We start from the raw sequence: 20407 nt of genomic DNA on the forward strand, positions 1-20407 counted from the left end.
TATCCGGGATCGTAAGCCTATAGCTTTATCATCATCCTTGGATTTCTTAAAGAAGGATAAGTCTTTAGATCATTCATCTGTTATGGAGTTGAGCAAATTTGAACTTGTCAACGTGAAGCATTGGAATTTCTCAAACTCCCACGATCATGAAGCTTCTACTTTGATTGCTCCCTAGCAGAATATTCAAATTCATTTTGGTTCATTTCCTCGTCCTTTACAGCAGAGCGTGGTTTCCGCTCCACCAACGGATCGCCTGGCATTAATGAATCATTTTTTATCCCTTGCGAAGTCTGAGGAAGATATGGCCATTGAGTGCCTTTTAATTGGACAATTCAAATGTTCGGTGAATTTGCCTTACCCCTCGCTACCAACTTGTTATCTATGTTCTGCTTTCACTTATGCCCCACCCCATGACATGTGGCCCTCGGTCCTCAGTGCACGACACAAGGCTGACTTAGTGCAAGATGATTATCCGTTGCATGAAATCAATTCTCTTGCCACTAATTGGGCCAACCTCTGCTCTAGATGCCTTCAATGGGGCCACGGTAAGATTGCCTGCCACGCACGCCTAATCTGCATTAACTGCTCGGCTCTGGATCATAAAACTGCAGAATGCCCCAAAAGTGCCACCGTTGTCCACCAGGCTCCGTGCGAGTCAAATAAGGCGAGTGTGATCAATTCATCCGGATTTTTGGGTCCTCACTCATCACCCTGCCTCGAAACCACTAACGAGAGGAAGACCGTCCGATGCAGTGCCTGTGGTTTCTATGGACACGTGGCTAAATCATGCCGCAAGTTGAAATTTCAACAAAAATGGAAATGGGTTTTGAAGGCATCTTTGCCTCTCACCGCCCCCATTCATGCTCCAACTTCCTCCTTGGAAACCCAACCGGCATCCCTCTGCCCTGTCCCATCGCCACAACCGTCCTCTCCACAGCCGCCTCCTCCATTGCAGTCTGCTCTGCCTGCGCCTCCCTTCCCACACTCACCTGCAATGGTGAACTACCCGCTCAATCCGGTGCCCTTCCTCCCTCCGGGGTTCGCCGTCCAGCCAGGCCCGGAGGACCGCCTGGTGCGCAGCGGTATGGTGGTCGGCCCTATTGCGCCGTTGAACCATGACTTCCTGGCCATTGTAGAGTCGAGCCACTATGTCCCTCTGCATTGCTGCGCATTCATCCGCAACCAGATCGTCGCCCTCCTCCATGAATCGTAGTTGTTTACTAATGAGGTCAGTGATCACCCTTTGGGTATTGGGGTTTTTGGATTCATGGATTCCTTTCAGAGAGAAACTGCTGTCAATACACCGCTAGAACTTGAAGATGAGGATTTGCTGATCACCTTCGTTCCGCATAATGAGGCTCTGAATAGACGTACCACCTCGTTTGGCCCTGAGGTCTGGCTTATGATGTTTGGTTTTCCGTATGATTATCAGACAGATTACTATATCAACAAAGCTCTGGGCGGGCATGGTTCTTTAGTTAATTGGTACAATCCGCGTCAAGATCGTCGTTTTATTCTCCTCAAAGCCAGAGTTATCCGTCTATGTTTAATCCCCAAGAGTTTCGTTGTCTAGCAATTGGGAGGTGCTCATGACTGCTGGACCGTTCAGATCTCCATTCTCCGCAGCAATGATTGGAACGGCTTACTCCCTGAGGTTCCTGCAGCCAGCGAGGAGCAGCAGCCTCCTGATGGCAACCCTCACCCACAATTTGGACCTGAACTTACAGCCGAACAGCTCTATCAGCAAGAAGTGCATAACTGGCTGGTTCAGAATGGTGTCCCGGGTGCTGGCAACAATGGAGATGCAGCTAACGAAGCTCCTGATCATTTGGGCAATGCCAATGCAGCTTCGCCTGCATGGCCTGCACCTGCTGCTCCTCCCCTTCCGCCAATGCCACCACACCTGGTCAACTATCAAGCTTGGCTGGCTGCTCAAGGTTTGACCATGCAAAATGGTTTGGTCCCTGAAGATAACATCACTGACAATGCGTTTCAGGCCTGGAACGATTCAATCACTGCTTTTGATAGCTCTAGCTCCACTCAGTCTGATATACACTCTTTGCCTAACCTACAGATGGCTGTGATCGACACCTCTATGAACTCCAAAAGTTTGGTGATCTCTATGGAGGTGCATGACCAAGGTATTCGTTTTGGCCTATCTTCTTAAGGTAATGAAGTTCTGTCCAGACTGCTGCATGACCCCATCCCCAGGCAGAACCTGAACATGTACATCTTCCAAGTTGTCAGCCCGCTTCTTGCTTCTTTTGGACCTTGGAGGGATGGGTGTTGGGGAACGTAGCAGAAATTCAAAATTTTCTACGCATCACCAAGATCAATCTATGGAGTAATCTAGCAACGAGGGAAAGGGAAGTGAATCTACATACCCTTGTAGATCACTAAGCTAAAGCGTTCAAGTGAACGGGGTTGATGGAGTCGTAGTCGTCGTGATCCCAATCACCGATGATCCTAGTGCCGAACGGACGGCACCTCCGCGTTCAACACACATGCAGCCCGGTGACATCTCCCATGCCTTGATCTGGCAAGGAGAGAGGGAGAGGTTGGGTAAGACTCCGTCCAGCAGCAGCACGATGGCGTGGTGGTGGTGGAGGAGCGTGGCAATCCTGCAGTGCTTCGCCAAGCACCGTGGGAGAGGAGGAGGACTTGGGAGAGGGGGAGGGCTGCGCCAGAACTTTGGGTGCGGCTGCCCTCCCACCCCTCCACTATTTATAGGTGGGGAAAGAGGGGGCTGGCCCCCCTAGATCTCATCTAGGGTTGGGGCGGCGGCCAAGGGGGGGAGGAGTGCCTCCCAAGTCAAGTGGAGGCCCTCCCCTTAGGGTTTCCCCTCTCCCATGCGCATGGGCCTTGGGGGGGCTGGTGCCCCTGGCCCATTAAGGCTAGGGCGCCCCCTTACAGCTCATGCTGCTGTATTGGACGTGGTGGAACATTTTCCGGACCTCCGGACCCCTCCGGAATCCTCCGGAACCTTCTGGAAGCTTCCCGGTACAATACCGGAAAAAACCAAACTTTTCTCGGAACCCGAACAGCAACTTTCCATATATAAATCTTTACCTTCGGACCATTCTGGAACTCCTCGTGATGTCCGGGATCTCATCCAGGACTCCGAACAACATTCGGTAACCACATACATCTATTCCCTATAACCCTAGCGTCATCGAACCTTAAGTGTGTAGACCCTACGGGTTCAGGAGACACGTAGACATGACCGAGACAACTCTCCGGCCAATAACCAATAGCGGGATCTGGATACCCATGTTGGCTCCCACATGTTCCACGATGATCTCATCGGATGAACCCCGATGTCGAGGATTCAATCAATCCCGTATTCAATTCCCTTTGTCTAGCAGTATAGTACTTGCCCGAGATTCGATCATCGGTATCCCGATACCTTGTTCAATCTCGTTACCGACAAGTCTCTTTACTCGTTCCGTAACACATCATCACGTGATCAACCCCTTGGTCACATTGTGCACATTATGATGATGTCCTACCGAGTGGGCCTAGAGATACCTCTCCGTCACACGGAGTGACAAATCCCAGTCTCGATTCCTGCCAACCCAATAGACACTTTCGGAGATACCCGTAGTGCACCTTTATAGTCACCCAGTTATGTTGTGATGTTTGGTACACCCAAAGCATTCCTACGGTATCCGGGAGTTGCACAATCTCATGGCCTAAGGAAATGATACTTGACATTAGAAAAGCTTTAGCATACGAACTACATGATCTTTGTGCTAGGCTTAGGATTGGGTCTTGTCCATCACATCATTCTCCTAATGATGTGATTCCGTTATCAACGACATCCAATGTCCATGGTTAGGAAACCGTAACCATCTATTGATCAATGAGCTAGTCAACTAGAGGCTTAGTAGGGACATGGTGTTGTCTATGTATCCACACATGTATCTGAGTTTCCTATCAATACAATTATAGCATGGATAATAAACGATTATCATGAACAAGGAAATATAATAATAATAACTAATTTATTATTGCCTCTAGGGCATATTTCCAACAGTCTCCCACTTGCACTAGAGTCAATAATCTAGTTCACATCGCAATGTGATTAACACTCATAGGTCACATCGCCATGTGACCAACATCCAAAGAGTTTACTAGTGTCACTAAACTAGTTCACATCATCATGTGATTAAGACTCAATGATTTCTGGGGTTTGATCATGTTATGCTTGTGAGAGAGATTTTAGTCAATGGGTCTGCAACACTCAGATCCGTATGTACTTCGCAAATATCTAATTCATGTTGTAAATGCTGCTTCCACGCTCCACTTGGGTCTATTCCAAATGGTTGCTCCACTATACGTATCCGGTTTGCTACTCAGAGTCATTCGGATAGGTGTTAAAGCTTGCATCGACGTTGTCGGAGTAATGGGCCACGGGTAGGCTAACCCGAGCCCCAGAACCTTTCAAGACATCGGGGCAGGCCGCGCCCCTCAAAGCTGAGTCTCAGATGGCGACTCCCAGATAAGCCGAGTCTCAGATGGCGACTCCCAGATGAGCTGAGTCTCAGATGGCGACTCCCAGATGAGCCGAGTCTCAGATGGCGACTCCCAGATGAGCCGAGTCTCAGATGGCGACTCCCAGATGAGCTGAGTCTCAGATGGCGACTCCCAGATAAGCCGACTCATGGCCGGCGACTTCCGGAGGAGCCAGCTATGGAGAGTCGGCCCACGACTCTACACTCATCGCGATAGGCGAGGCGGGTATGACCATGGCGTGGCCGTCACCTCCTGCTTGCGAGGGGCCGGCATGGCTACAGTGTGCCGTACCGCTAGAGATCTCCGGCGTGGCCCGGCACCGTTGCCATGCCAGCCTGACCTCAGCCATAGTGTGCGGCGCACTGTGGCCACGATGGCCTACCTATATGGCTCAGAGACGGCGGACCTGCCAGTCAGTGAGAACATAGAAGACGGAGGATACGCCCCGAAGGCGGCCCCGTGGGAGCCGGCTCCCCAGAGTCGGCCGGCCTCTCCCACGGGTCCCACGCGCCATTAACCAGACAAGACGGGAAGTAACGACATTGATCGCCTGATTGACGGCGGCACTGTTGCCACGACCCCGTGACCAAGCCTGCGTCATCAGAATCACGGCTACAGTGTCGGACTCGCCGGCGGGGCCCACAAGTCGGCGGGCCCCAACAGTCGGCGGAGAAGACGGCGGCCTGTGAGACAGACGGCTGGGACCCGCGCCCAGCTGGATTACCATTGTACCCCCGGGGGGTAGGCCTATATAAACCCCCCGGGGCACCCATGCAAAGGGTTCGCATCCATTAGCCTTAGACCAGATCACATAGGAAGGAGAGAGCAAGCCTTGCCTCCTTCTACCTCCCGAATACAGCTCTAGGAGCAACTTTGTAGTTACTACGCCTTAGTGATCATGCAGAGACCCCGCAGAGCAGCAGTAGGGGTGTTATCTCCCCGGAGAGCCCTAAAGCTGGGTAAGATTCGCCGGCGTAAATGCCTTCGCCTCATCCCGTTTCCTGGCACCGGCGACGTTCTACTCGCTCCCACCATGATAAGTCGTCCTTTGGCATATGTCGCACCCAACCCGCGACATTTGGCACCACCGTGGGGCGAGGTGCACCGTCGTCCGGAAACCTGCTCTAGACGGGAACCCTTTTCCTCCCCCGCGAGCATAGCCAGCCCGGCACGCCCGATGGCGCTTGCCCCGACGCGCTGCAAAGCGTCGACGATGCCTGCGTGGCGAGCTGCCTCACTAACCTTCTTGGCGAGGTTAGCATCTCCGACGAGCCTGCATCCGATGCGGGCACGGGTGGCCCCGAAAGCCTCCTCACGGGCCTCCTTGACCATCTCCACGTCGCTGGCGAGTCTGCCGTGGACTTGGAGTCCGTAGGCTCCACCGACCCGATGCTGGTCGACTCCGACAGCGTGTCGCTCGACACGTTCCCCTCCAATGTGGTGATCTACGACGAGCCGCTCCCTCGCGAGGAGAGCGGCGGAAGCTCCATCACGGAGGTGCTCGTTATTAGTCATGGCGAGCACTCCGGTGAAGGAGCACATGACCCACTCGACGCGGCTCTGTGAGACCTGACGGCACCCATTCTGGAGGACACTGACGCCGAGACGCTGGAGGCACGCCGCCTTCAGCTTGTTGAAGGCGCGAAGAAGCTGGCAAGCATGAGACGCTTGTCGGAGGCCTACCAACGTGAGAAGGATCGCGCGGTGGGCGGCTCGCCAGCCCTGACTAGGCCTGGCCGCCTAGGCGCGGTCCGACAACGCGGCGCGGCCATCGCCAACCTGTTCGGGGCTGATCGCCCCGTGTATGCCACGCCTGCAGAGAACATTCGCGCCGCCCAGGCGGCGGCGGACGAACTAGACAACTTCGAAGGCGAAGAGCGCCGCTTGATGACCGAGCGAGTCCAACGACTCCTCAAAGCGGCTGCCGCACAAAAATGAAGCCGGCTGCCGCACGGAGGCGCCGCAACGATAAAATGACGACCTACCTCCCCGCCGAGATCAAGGCGCGACGTCTCGGACGCCGACTGGCGTGGCTCGCGGAAGAAGAGAGAAGGATCCGACTATCAGCCACAGTCGGACTCGCATCACCATCGAGCGCGACCAAGACGGCCGCCCAAGAGTAGTGGAATGGCAGGGCGACTACCTGCCTCCCCACCATGAAGAGAAAGATGAGTCTCCCCGCCGCCCGTTGAGCATCCGAATCTCGGCGACCACCTTGGTCGTCGAGAGGGAGTCAGAGAGAACGACGCCCTCCACCGGATGGACCGACTCCACCGATCCCTGGCGCTGGAAGAAGAAGATGAATTGGGCCCGCCTTGCTTCGGACCCCGCATTCGAGACGAGCCCTTCCCCAAAGGGTTCACGCTCCCTCGAGACACGCCCAAGTACACCGGCTCCGTGAAGCCGGAAGATTGGCTAGTTGACTACTCCACAGCCGTCAACATAGCAAACGGCAACAAGCGTGTTGCCGTGAAGTACGTTCCGCTCATGCTCCAGGGTACGGCTCAGACATGGCTGAACAGCTTGAAGCCCTGCAGCATCAACAGTTGGGTCGACTTCACCGAGGCTTTCATCCGCAACTTCACCAGCATGTACAAGCGACCCCCCAAGCCACGCCAACTCTCCTTGTGCGTGCAAGGACAAGACGAGTCGACTCGTGATTACCTCACGCGATGGGGCGAGCTTCAGAAGTCCTGCGAGGGCGTGCACGAGGTGCAGGCTATCGAGTACTTCACCACCGGGTGCAGAGAAGGCACCCTCCTCAAGCACAGGCTCCTCTGCGACGAGCCAGAGACCCTCGATGAGCTGCTGGTCATTGCAGACAAATATGCCACGGCCGACTCCTCCATGAAGACAGAGATTCAAGTTAGTGCGACCGGCAAAGTGGCCCCTCAAGCTCCTAGAACTCCGGCTGGAGACACCAGTCGGCGACAGCAGCAGAATGATCACAAGCGCAAGGCCCCGCAGCCAACTTCCAGCAGTCGTCAGGTTGCGATAGTCAAAGACCAACAGCCTGAGGGGCAGCCTCCGGCGAAGTGGCAGAAAGGCGGCAAGTCCAACTAGTTGCTGGCCTTCTCTTACGAGCAGACTCTGGATGGTCCCTGCAAGTTCCACAGCGGTGCGAAGCCGTCAAACCATACCACCCGGAAATGCCACTGGCTCACCAGAATCGCCAAGGGAGACGGCCTCCTTCCTCCTCCGCCTGCTGGGCCGCCGCCTCCACAGCCGCCCCAGCAGCTGGCGGCCAGGCCAGTCGGCGCCGTACAAGATGAATACCCCGAAGAACACGGAGCTTATGTAGTGTTCACCAGTATGGCTGATGATCGGCGCAGCAGACGGTTGCAGCAGCAAGAAGTAAATGCAGTAGCATCAGATACTCCAGAGTTCATGCATTGGTCCGAGAAGCCTATCAGTTGGAGCAGAGCTGATCACCCAGAGGTGATGCCGAATCCGGGCTCCTACGCCTTGGTTCTGAGTGCTACCTTGGCCACTGATAGGCAGGCCGCTCGCTTCTCCCAAATGTTGATAGACGGAGGCAGCAGCATCAACATCCTGTACAAGGATACCATGGAGAAATTAGGAATCAAGTAGAAGTAGCTTCAAAGCAGCTGAACTGTTTTCCATGGAATTGTACCTGGCCTTTCTTGCTCCCCAATCGGCAAGATCCAGATAGATGTCCTCTTTGGAGACAAAGATCATTTTCGCCGAGAGCCAGTTTGGTTTGAAGTGGTGGACCTTGAAAGCCCATACCAAGCATTGCTTGGCCGACCTGCTCTGGCCAAGTTCATGGCGGTCCCCCACTACGCCTACCTCAAGATGAAGATGCCAAGTTCAAAGGGGATTATGACCGTGGCCGGCGATTGCGGGAAGTCGTCCGCCTGCGCGGCCGAGAGCAGTCGGCTGGCCGAGTCCCTGGTGATCGCAGCTGAGAGGCGACTCCTTGATCGGGTTGTGGCGATGGCCGGCAAGCAGCCAGAGATGTCGCCCGACCCCAAGGAGTCGGAAGCTGAGGGTTCGTTCAAGCCGGCTAAGGAAACAAAGAGGATACCTTTGGACCCGGAGCATCCGGAGAGGCATGCTGTCATAGGTGCAAACCTAGACAACAAATAGGAAGGCGAGCTCGTCGATTTCCTTCGTGAGAATCGAGACATCTTCGCTTTTTCCCCTAAAGACATGCCAGGTGTACCGACGGAATTCGCCGAGCACAAGTTACATGTCTGATCTGATGTGAAACCCATCAGACAGCCCTTGCGCCGCTTGTCAGAAGAGAAAAGAAGAGTTGTTGGAGAAGAGATAGCCCGACTCCTAGTGGCCGGCTTCATTATGGAGGTATTCTTTCCAGAATGGCTAGCGAACCCGGTCCTAGTGTTGAAGAAGAACAAGCAGTGGCGAATGTGTATCGACTACACAAGCCTCAACAAAGCTTGCCCCAAAGATCCATTTGCTCTGCCAAGAATTGACCAGGTGATAGACTCCACAGCCGGATGCGAGCTGTTGAGCTTCTTAGATGCATATTCAGGATATCACCAGATCAAGCTGAACCCGGCAGACAGACTGAAGACTGCCTTCATCACGCCGTTTGGAGCCTTCTACTACCTGACCATGACGTTCGGCTTAAGGAATGCCGGCGCCACCTTTCAGCGTTGCATGCAGAAGTGTCTCCTCAAGAAACTCAGCAGGAATGCCCACGTCTACATGGATGATGTGGTGGTGAAGACAGAAAAGCGTGGGACACTGTTGGAAGATCTCCAAGAAACCTTTGAGAATCTGCGCCGATTCCAGATCAAGCTCAATCCAGAGAAGTGCATCTTCGGAGTACCAGCCGGCCAGCTCCTTGGCTTCCTGGTCTCTGAACGCGGCATAGAGTGCAACCCTGTAAAGATCAAAGCCATCGAGAGGATGGGAGTCCCCCGCCGACTGTTAGATGTGCAGAAGTTCACCGGCTGCTTGGCGTCCATCAGCCGATTCATCAGTCGGCCGGGAGAGAAGGCTCTCCCTTTGTACCAACTGATGAAGAAGACCACCTTTTTTGAGTGGAACCACAAGGCGGATGAAGCATTTCTCGAGTTGAAGAAGATGTTGACTACTCCCCCTGTGCTGGAGGCTCCGACTCCCAAAGAGCCTATGCTCCTATACATTGCCGCCACCAGCCGGGTAGTCAGCACAGTTATCGTAGTCGAACGCAAGGAGGAAGGCAAGGCGCTCCCTGTCCAGAGACCGGTATATTACCTAAGCGAGGTACTGTCGACCTCCAAGCAGAACTACCCCCACTACCAGAAGATGTGCTACGGCGTGCATTTCGCCGGCAAGAAGTTGAAGCCTTACTTTCAAGAGCATCCAATCATTGTGGTTTGCACCGCTCCACTGGCCGAGATCATCGGAAGCCGTGATGCTTTAGGCCGAGTAGCCAAGTGAAAGGACATGCGGTGCCCCCCATGTGTGGTTTTGGTAATTGATGACATTCTCTATGTACTAATGGTTGCATTGAGTTATATTTGAAGGATTTGTCCATAGGCATTTCTTGAAGTCCATGTGTTGGTTTCTTCAAGTCCATGTGTTGGTTTCAAGAAGTGCCGAAGAGTGGCTCACCCATAGTGGAGTATGGGGGAGCAATCATCTAGTCTCCATTGACCCAACGCAATCAAGAAAGGTGGTCCATCTTGCGAAGGACAAGATCGTCATCATCTAGCTCAAGTGGATCATGTGCAAGGCAAAGGTTTGCCCTTGATAGGTTTTCTATTTTACCGGTCTCATGGTGGTAGTTGGGAGACCGGGTTATAGGATCGATAGCCGTACTATCAAGGGGGGCTCTCAAGTGAGTAGCTTGATTGTATCGTTCGTCGAGAGCTCAAACCATTGCATCCTTGCATCATGTTTCTTGGTTCTTGTTTGGTTCTCTTTGTGAGTCTTAGAGCTTATTGTCATCTTGATAACAAGCTTGAGTTCATCGAAAATGGAGTTTGCATGCGTCTTCTATGATGTTTTCGGTGTTGGAGGTTTTACCGGTCTTATCCGAGGAAGGGTTCTCACCATTTTATTTTGGGCATTTTCTCATTTTCTTATTATTGGTATTTCTATCAGGATTGTGTTAGCCCTTGTCGCTAGCTTTCCAACAAACTTGGTTTCGTCGAATTCGGAGTCCGAATGTAGAAGTTGTGGTAGTTTTGGTGTTCTGAAAAGGCTGCAGCGGTACTACCGCGGATAGGAGCGGAAGTAATTTTTTACTACCGCCCTTGGGAGCGGTACTACCGCTTGGAGCAGTACTACCGTGGCTACTTCCGTGGCTACTTCCCCTCGGGACCAAAAACTCGTCACAAGTCCAGCGGTGGTAGGCACGGATGTAATTTTTTAGTACCGCTCGCAAGCAGTAGTACCGCTACCCTTAGCAGTAGTACCCCTACCCCTAGCGGTAGTACCGTGATGTCAAGCAGTACTACCGCTCGGTGCGGGCTGTGAGCATAACGGTTGGTTTTTTCCCCACCTATAAAAGGGGGTCTTCTTCCCCATTGAACCTTATCCTTTGAGCTCGTGTTCTTCCCCCATTGTTGACCTTCTTCGAGCTTGCTAACTGTCAATCCCTCCATGGATTCTTGCTAGTTTTTGAGGGAAAAGAGAGAGGAGATCTAGATCCACATTTCCACCAATCACTTTCTCCTCTATGTGAGGGGAACCCCTTGGATCTTGATATTGGAGTTCTTGGTGTTCTCCTTCTTGTTCTTCCTCTCATTTTCCTCCCTAGCATTAGTTGCTTCGGTGGGATTTGAGAGAGAAGGACTTGGGCACTCCATGTGCCCTTGCCATTGCATTTGGTGCATCGGTTTGAGTTCTCCATATGATATGTGGAAGTTACAAGTTGAGAAGCTTATTACTCTTGGGTGCTTGGTACCCTTGAGCTTGTTCCTCTTGGGTGCTTGGGCGCCCTAGACGGTTGGTGGTGTTCGGAGCTCAATCATTGTGGTGTAAAGCTCCGGGCAAGCATCGGGGGTCTCCAATTAGGTTGTGGAGATCACCCCGAGCAATTTGACGGGTTCCGGTGACCGCCCCCAAGGGTTGCCAAAGTGTACGGGTTCGGTGACTGCCCCCAAGGGTTGCCATTTGTACGGGTTCGGTGACCGCCCTCAAGGGTCCCTTAGTGGAATCACGGCATCTTGCATTGTGCGAGGGCGTGAGGAGATTACGGTGGCCCTAGTGGCTTCTTGGGGAGCATTGTGCCTCCACACCGCTCCAAACGGAGATTAGCATCCGCAAGGGTGTGAGCTTCGGGATACATCATCGTCTCCGCGTGCCTCGGTTATCTCTTACCCGAGTCCTTTACTTATGCACTTTACTTTGTGATAGCCATATTGTTCTTTGTCATCTATCTTTCTATCACATAGTTGATTATCTTGCTTAGCATAAGTTGTTGGTGCACATAGGTGAGCCTAGTTGTTTTAGGTTTTGTGCTTGAGAAATTAACTGCTAGGTTTATTCTGCATTTGTTCAAGCCTAAACCGTAATTATTTTAAAGTGCCTATTCACCTCCCCCCCCCCCTCTAAGCGACATCCTCGATCTTTCACCAAGTGGGCCATAGATCTGGCTCCCTACACCATCTACTACCAGCCCCGCACCGCCATCAAGTCACAAGCACTGGCCGACTTCCTTGTCGACTGGGACGAGACCCAGTACCTGCCGCCAGCACCCGACTCCACCCATTGGCGGATGCATTTCGATGGCTCCAAGATGCGCACCGGCCTGGGAGCCGGCATCCTCCTCACCTCCCCCAAAGGCGACAAGCTCAAGTATGCACTGCAGATCCACTTCGCCGCCTCCAACAACGTTGCCGAATACGAGGCGCTCGTTCACGGGCTCCGGCTTGCCAAAGAACTCGGCATCCGCCGGATCCTGTGCTACGGCGATTCCGATTTGGTGGTCCAGCAGTCATCTGGCGACTGGGATGCCAAAGATGCAAACATGGCGAGCTACTGCTTCCTGGTGCAGCAACTCAGCGGATATTTTGAGGGGTCTGAATTCCTTCACATTCCAAGAAATGACAACGACCAAGCAGACGCCCTGGCACGAGTCGGCTCCACCCGTCAAGCAATACCATCCAGCGTCGCCCTCCAGCGCCTCCTCAAGCCGTCTATCAAGCCTTCGCCAGAATCAGACTCCATTTGTGTGCCAGCTCCCCCCGAAGAAGTCGGATCCGACTCAAGAGCACCAACAAACGGCACAAGAATCCTTACAGACGGCTCCAAAAGTACTGCAGTCGCAGTCAGCCTGGGGACTTCAGAACCCGGCCCGAGGAATGCGACAGTCAGCCCGAAGACTTCAAAACTCGGCCCGGGGACTGCTCCAGTCGGCTCGGGGACTTCACCGACCCAGCAAGCGGCCGCGGATCCCAGCCCGCCGCCTCCCAGCCCAGCCACCCCTGTCCAAGTCGCAATAGTGGCAATCGAAGAAAAAGCAGCACCTTCATGGGCCCAGCCCATCCTCAAGTTCCTAGTAAACAGAGAGCTGCCAGCTGATGAAATCCTGGCTCGGCAAGTGCAACACCGAGCGGCAGCCTATACCATGGTCAATAGAGAGCTGGTCAGGCGCAGTGTCACTGGTGTCTACCAACGCTGTGTCGAGGCAGAACAAGGCCAAGCAATCCTGAGAGACATTCATGAAGGCGAGTGTGGCCATCATGCGGCTTCAAGGGCACTCGTCGCCAAAGCCTTCAGACATGGCTTCTTCTGGCCGACTGCCCTGGAAGAGGCCAAGGAATTAGTCCAAAACTACAAAGGGTGACAGATGTTCCGTTCCAAGCCGCTCCAGCCGGCTTCGGCGCTCAAGACCATTCCCATCGCCTGGCCCTTTGCGGTTTGGGGCCTGGACATGGTGGGACCATTCAAGACGGCACGAGGCGGCCTAACTCACCTACTTGTCGCGGTGGACAAGTTCACCAAGTGGATAGAAGCAAAACCCATCAAGAAGTTGAATGGTCCGACTGCAGTAACCTTCATCGCCGACATTACGACTCGGTACGGCATACCACATAGCATCATCACCGACAATGGCACAAATTTTGCCAAAGGAGCCTTGGCCCGTTTCTGCGCAACGCAGGGCATCCGACTGGAGTTAGCGTTCGTCGCCCATCCGCAGTCAAACGGCCAGGTGGAGCGAGCAAACAGCCTCATCCTATCCGGCATCAAGCCCTGCCTAGTTGAACCACTGGAGCGTTCGGCCGGCTATTGGCTTGAGGAGCTGCCAGCCGTCCTCTGGAGTCTGCGCATGACTCCAAACAAGTCAACCGGCTTCACCCCTTTCTTCCTCGTCTACGGTGCTGAAGTCGTCGTCCCGACGGACATAGAATTCGACTCCCCGCGAGTCACCATGTACACCGAGGAGTAAGCAGAACAAGCACGTCAAGACGGTGTCGATCTGCTGGAAGAGGGCCGGCTGTTGGCACTCAGTCGGTCCGGCATCTACCAGCAGAGCCTGCGCCGATACTACAACAGGAAGGTCAAGCCAATATCTTTCCAAGAGGGCGACCCTGTGCTCCGACTGATCCAGCGGACAGCCGGCCAGCACAAGCTGTCGGCACCTTGGGAAGGCCCCTTTATTGTCAGCAAGGTGTTGGGCAACGGCTCCTACTACCTGATCGACGCGCAGAAGCCCCGAGCACGCAAGAGAGACGACTCTGGCAAAGAGTCGGAACGGCCATGAAATGCAAACCTCCTTCGAAGATTTTACAGTTGATTTAGTATGTATCACGCTACCCCTTTGTATTAAAGTATCGAGACTTCGGGCCCCCCGAGACGAACTCGGGGACTGCCCCCTTTGATTATCTGTATGATAAGAATTATGCCTTCAAGTATGCTACTTCTTGCTACGCCGCTTGGCGTCGGGCTCGACTAGTCGGCCCGGGGACTCACCGTCTGGCGCTATGAAATGTTTCCTGAAGTCAGACAAGTAGTGTGCGGCGCCTAAGCCGTCTCCTGCCAGAAGCCGCAGCTTGCAGAGTGACTGATTGGTAGGCAGGAGTAAGGATGAATGGGCGTCCACACGAAAAATGGCTAAGGACCTAAAACATTAACATAGCCTAAGCTGGCTTCCAACCCCCTTTCACAAGCCGACTCGCGAATATTCGGCTTGCCGCTTTCTATCCAACTTGTTAAATAAACTCCAAATAAAGGCAAGTACTTGCTTTCCCCAAAGTAGCCAGGCATTTGGCCCAGCGGCAATCCACAAAGCGGTTAGCCGGCTGGCAAAGCGGCAACTAGGGGAAGGCGGCAAAGGAAAAAGCCAAAGGAGCAATGAGCAAGGAAAGATAGAACTCAGATTAATATTTACATAAGCATAGGCCCATTGGCCGAATCTTCAGACAGAAGTTCAAAATACACCCCGAGGGTGGAATTGTGTAAATTAACAAGTTCATCAAAGACTTTCTAGAACAGGTAAATAAAGCCAGAAGGCAGCCTAGGGAGCAGCAGATGGGTTCGGAGGGTCGGAGGAGACGGCGGTGTCAGGCGCCGAGGGAGTCGGCTGGGCAGCCTCAGCTTGATCGCCGCCAGCGGCAGTCGGTCCGGTCAGACGCGGCTCGTTGCTAGAGGCGCGGTCGAGCTGAGGCTGGTCACCCGCTCCGCCTTTTGGCACCTCCGTCTTGCCTTCGTCCTCCGCCTCGCCTTCTTCCTCGGTGCTGGAGTCAATCACCTCCGTCGAGTCCTCGCCATATTCTGGGTTCATCCCGAACCACTCTGGCGGCACCTCCTCGCCGCCTTCAGCCCGCTTGGAGACGAAGACACTGATGTCCGTGTAGTCGGCGATGGCCGCCGCACGCTCGAAAAGGGCGCCCTCCACAGCCTCCAGCTTGGCCTGGGCCTCTGACCGGAACGCGGCCAGACGGTCCAGGTCCAGCCCCGGATACCACGCCTTGATGAATTCCAAGGCCCGGTGCGCTCCGGCCCGGGACGAGGAACCCTTCCAGGCCTCAAGACGGCCGGCTGCGACCTCCAGCCAGTCAGCAGTCCGGCTGGCGGTGCGCAGAGCCGGCATGTCTGGCCACAGGGCGGCAACTGCCTGGGTGCCGGCACGCTTGTAACACCCCCGGTGTAATGATGCTACAGTAACCCCTGGGGTTAAGTTAATTGTTTTGCTAAACATGTGCCTGATCATTTTTGTCTCATACTCTTTCACATTCCAGTTGAATTCAATTTAAAGTTATGAGTGAAATTCAAAATGCTCAGACATGAACACAAAAATGTTCATCATGTGCCAAATAATCCACAACTAATATTGGTGGTGAACCAACATTTTTGCAAAGGGTTTAAGTGGCCTAAACTACTTAAAATAGTGACCTAAGCAATAAATTAAATGCCCTTTTTAATTTATAAAATTGGCAAGTATTCCAAAAGCCTCCCAACCTTTTTGAGGCAGTGCACTTTAATTCTTTGAGATTGTTTTGGCCAGTGGCATAATTTTGCAAAGTCAATTGTGGCAAAAAGAAAATGCAAAAGCTGCTGGAAAAGAAAAACAAAAAAACAAAGAAAAGGAAAAGCCCCCCCTCAACTGGGCCGACTGGCCAGATGGCCACCGTGCCCCCCCCATGGGCCTCGGCCCACCTCAACCAGCCGGCCCAGCTCCCCGCACCGTGCCCCCTTCCTGTTCCCCTGGTGCGCGCCGCTACAGGGGCGCCGTCCCCGCCGAACCACCTCGCCGTCGACGAGGAGGATAAGGTCGACCCCTCCCCTCGACGCCTCGACCTCCTCCCCACCTACCTCCACCCACGCCCTGAACCCCCCTCGCCCTCTCCGCCTCTCCCTCTCCCACTCCTTCGTTTTGGAGAGGAGGCCGACGCGGTCGCCGCCGTGCCTCGCCCGTCCTCACGGCCATCGAGCGCCGTTCGCCTCGCCATAGTGCCCATCGTCTCTGCCGTTGTCGTCTACCCCGTCCCCATCCGTGAGCGCGAGCCGGGAGCCACTGCGGGGTGTGGATCGAGCCGCCCCCTTTCGCCTCTGTCGTCGGCGAACTCCGTTTTCTCCGGCAACTGCTGCTGCTACTAATCTTACACTGGGCCACCTTGTGCCTCCCCGGTGAGCTCTCCTACCTTCTCCCTCTCCTTGCCGACTTGGCGCACCCCCTAGCTGCTTCCCCACGTGCGCCCGAACGCAGCGCCGCGGAGCTCGTCGTCGGCGAGACTCCGGTGACCAAATGGTCACGGGCCAGTGCCCAGCGCACTCACCGCACCACGTAGGCCTCGTCTAGCCGCATGGTTTGCCCGCAAACGCCCCCCAGCCCCGATCCCGACGATGCCCGATCTCCGGCGTCCACTCCGCCACTTGCCACCGTCGTCTCCGGCCGCCCCCGGCCCGGCTACCACCCCAGTTCTACGCGGCATCTTCTCCCCGTTCGAACGCACCCGCCCGCGGCCATTTTGGCCGCCGAACGGCGAATTCCGGCGAGGTCCGGTGCCCCTCCGCAGCGGGAACGCTCAGCGGAGCTCCCCAACGCCGGCGCCGACGTGGACGTCCGGGTCCACCTCGCCAGGTCACTGCCCCGTGGCCCTAGTGGCCCGGCTAGCCCTGTTGACCTAGTCAATGGCTGACTGGGCATCGCCCAGTCACTGCCAGTGGGTCCCCCCTGGGCCCTGTTGACTAGTCAACTAGTCTGTTGACCGCTGATGCAACAATGACGCCATGATGACTTCATATTTCCTTTTCTGTTATTTCTTAAATAATTCCAGAATATTGTTTAAACTTTAAAAATTCATAGAAAATAAACCGTAACTCCGATGAAAATGTTTTCTACATGAAAGTTGCTCAGGAAAACGTGACGAGTCCGAATACGCAGCCCGCTCATCCTCCACACATCCCTAGCATAGCAAACTTCAAACTTTTCCCCTCCGGTTCGTCTCTCCGAAAATGCCAAACTTCAAGAAAGCATTCCCGGATGTTGTCCCCTTCACCAGTAACGTGTAGCACCGCGTTAGAACACGTCTAGCTCTGCCTGTTGTCCTGTTATGCACTTGCTTGCTATGTATTTACTGTTTCTTCCCCCTCTCTTCTCCGGTAGACCCCGTGACGGCTGCCGATGCCGCTATGATCGACTACGTCACCGACGACCCCTCCTTCTCGTCTGAGAAACCAGGCAAGCCCCCCCTTTGATCATCCCGATATCGCCCATTCCATCCTCTTATGCTTGCATTAGATTTTACTACTGTTATTGATTGCTCCTATTCTGATGCATAGCCTGCTTTTGTACCGGCTTATTGTACCTTACCTGCTTATCCTAAACTGCTTAGTATAGGTTGGTTAGTGATCCATCAGTGACCCCCCACCTTGTCCTTGTTGCCCCTGCTTCATCATTGAAGACCCGATCAACGGGACCGAAGCCCAGGCCCCGGCACCGCACATCACTTTCCCCTTACTTGCTCAACACTACTGGGTTACTATCGAGTACCGAGGGTGAACCTCTTCAGCACTTCTGATGTTAACCCTGTAGTGTAGTCATTCGGTCGTGGTCACCGAGGGTGATTCCGCCTTAACCACTTCTGATACGACTCTGTCGTGCAACCCCTCAAGTGTGAACCTCGGGGGTGATTCCTCTTACGTTGACCTTGATGATCACATCGAGTGGAATTCACCGAGGGTGATTCCTCGGGTTTTCCCCTTGATGTTTGGACACACGGTTACTATGGTTACTATGACTTTACACTGAACCATGTTACTAAAGACGAGTCGACCCTGAGGGGTACCCGCGCGAGGATAATTGCGAGTAATGAGGAGTCGAGTTGACCTGGAAGGTGCCCGTGAGATAATTACGAGGCGTGGCCGGGCATTCTTAGCCCTTGCCGCAAGTCCTCGAGACGGGGCAACGGGGTCACATCTTTCGTGAGTCTCTGCTTGTTACCGCGCGTTCCTAATCCACTATGATTTGGATATTTGATACGAGGGACCTCTGGCCTGACAGAACTAACCATCACGTGGGCATAGTATGGGCGTTCTGCGTCGTATACATCAGCCGAAGCTTAATAGACGCCAGCGACTGAGCGGCGCGCGCCGGGTTGGACTGGTAAGCACCTACCTTTTTAAGGAGGTAGCTAGGTCTGCTCGCCGGCCGCGTTCGCAACGTGCAGGAGTTCCCGGGGAGATGGCCCATGACCCCTGGGGGCATAGGTTTAGTCCGGCGTGCTGGCCTCTCTATTAAGCCTAGGTCGGGTTGCGGCGTATTGTTTGGCCGAGGCCGGGCATGACCCAGGAAAGTGTGTCCGGCCAGAGTTAATCGAGCGTGGTGGGTAAGTTGGTGCACCCCTACAGGGAAGAAAACATCTATCGATAGCCTGTCCTACGGTAACGGACACTCGGAGTTGTATCCCGATCGATACAACTAGAACTGGATACATGTGATGAGAATTGGATGGTGATGAGAATTGGATTGTGATGACAATTGGATAGTATGGCTCTGGGATTGCTTTCTCGCAGGGAGTCGAGAAAGGATCCCTGGCCGAGGTTTATAACACTACTACTACTTTATTTTATGATACTCTACTCCCTCCTGTTTGCTGCAAGATGGTGGTTTCTAGAAGATGCTAGTCTTCGATAGGACTAGGCCTTCTCTCTATTCTGGCATTTCTGCAGCCCAGTCCACATATACAACCTTTCTTTGATAATGTTGCATATGTAGTGTAGATACTTGCTTGCGAGTACTTTGGATGAGTACTCACGGTTGCTTTGCTACCCCTTTTCCCCCTTCTTTCTTCTTTCTGGTTGTTGCAACCAGATGGTGGAGTCCGGGAGCCAGATGCCACCTTTGACGACTGCTACTACACCGAGGGCGTCTACTACCACGTGACGGAGACCGCCGATGACCAGGAGTAGTTAGGAGGCTCCCAGGCAGGAGGCCTTGCCTTTTTGATCGTAGATGCTTTTGTGCTAGCCTTCTTAAGGCAAACTTGTTCAACTTATGTCTGTACTCAGATATTGTTGCTTCTGCTGACTCTTGTGTATTCGAGCTTATGTATTCGAGCCCTCGAGGCCCATGGCTTGTAATATAAAGCTTGTATTATTTTAATTTGTGTCTAGAGTTGTGTTGTGATATCTTCCCGTGAGTCCTTGATCTTGGTCGTACACATTTGCGTGCATGATTAGTGTACGATTGAATCGAGGGCATCACAAGTTGGTATCAGAGCCGACTACCTGTAGGTATCCCCCTTCCAACTCCTTGGCCGAAGTTGAGTCTAGTCTTTGAAAACTATTTTACTAACATTGTTGTGTGGCTTACGGGCCCACATCACAATCGGGTGGTATTAGGATCTTTTATTCCTCGTCTTTACTCTGGGACTCTGAACTCTCTTCTACTCGGGTTAAACGAATTTACTAACATTAGGATCCCGTGACCACATTCACCCCGAAGTTGGATAAAGCCATAGTTATTCCTTAGAATAGCCTCTTGAATAGTACACACACCTGTCGTGTTGACTACGAAGTGGAATCCATCGTACCTCCTTCATTATGCATGTTTTCATCATGAATGATCCTTGCCTTTGCAAATGCTCAATGCTGAACTACCCCCCTGTTACATGTTAGCAGGATGGTTAGACCGGCTGGTCGTGGTCGTGGTGGCAACGACCTACCACCGCCTGAATTCTTTGCTGGAATGATGTAACAGTTTGAGCTGAACCGCCAGTTCATGGAAGGAATGATGGCTCAGTTTCCTCGTCCGAATATGAACCAGCAGCCAGCCCTAGTTACTCTGCAGGACTTCATGGGCCTCAACCCGACAATCTACCGCAGCTCAACTCAGCCCCTTGATACTGATGACTGGCTCCAAGACATCACGTATGAAATGGAGTCTGCTAGTGTTGCCCCTGCTAGCTATGTCACCTTCACGTCCTTCTTCCTCAAGGGTCCCGCTGCTCAATGGTGGGACAGC

The sequence above is a fragment of the Triticum dicoccoides genome, chromosome 1B, assembly GCF_002162155.2.
Source record: "Triticum dicoccoides isolate Atlit2015 ecotype Zavitan chromosome 1B, WEW_v2.0, whole genome shotgun sequence".
Taxonomy (NCBI): Eukaryota; Viridiplantae; Streptophyta; class Magnoliopsida; order Poales; family Poaceae; genus Triticum; species Triticum dicoccoides.